At 45.4% G+C, this 458-nt stretch overlaps 1 long non-coding RNA gene across 1 annotated transcript; it reads left to right on the top strand.

Moving 5' to 3' along the window:
- On the top strand, nt 1-402 carry LOC107734835 (uncharacterized). Its single transcript, XR_001639184.1, has 3 exons — nt 1-36; nt 122-226; nt 312-402. It is a non-coding gene; the product is annotated as an uncharacterized LOC107734835 (long non-coding RNA).
- Nucleotides 403-458: the final 56 nt, after the last annotated feature.

Here is a 458-nt window from a genome sequence, read left to right as displayed (position 1 = left end):
GCAGAGGAGCTGGCTTTACCCATGAAGAAAGTGGAGGTATTGATACTAACTGCTGGATCTGTCTAACTCTAATCATGTTTTTCATCAATCACATCCATGTTAATTTAAACCTGCCCCTCAGGTGTGTCCGGGTCGAGTCGTTGCAATCATCACGTGGGTCGGCAGCCGGCCGGAGCTGAAGTCTGTGATGCTGAACTCACACACTGATGTGGTTCCGGTTTATGAGGTTCTGCTGTAACACGTCAGTCACTGTACAGATCACATAGCATGGGTCAGATCTCACTTAAAAACTGTGTTCCCGTCTGCTTCAGGAACACTGGAAGCATGATCCATTTGCTGCTGTTAAAGATGAGCATGGCAACATCTACGGCAGAGGATCTCAGGATATGAAATGTGTCACGATACAGTGAGTTTAAAACCTGCCACAAACTAAAAATTATGTTAAAGGGGTCATATGA

The sequence above is a fragment of the Sinocyclocheilus rhinocerous genome, unplaced genomic scaffold, assembly GCF_001515625.1.
Source record: "Sinocyclocheilus rhinocerous isolate Xijiao unplaced genomic scaffold, SAMN03320098_v1.1 C35375002, whole genome shotgun sequence".
Lineage (NCBI taxonomy): Eukaryota > Metazoa > Chordata > Actinopteri > Cypriniformes > Cyprinidae > Sinocyclocheilus > Sinocyclocheilus rhinocerous.
This window is presented reverse-complemented; position numbering and strand designations above follow the sequence as displayed.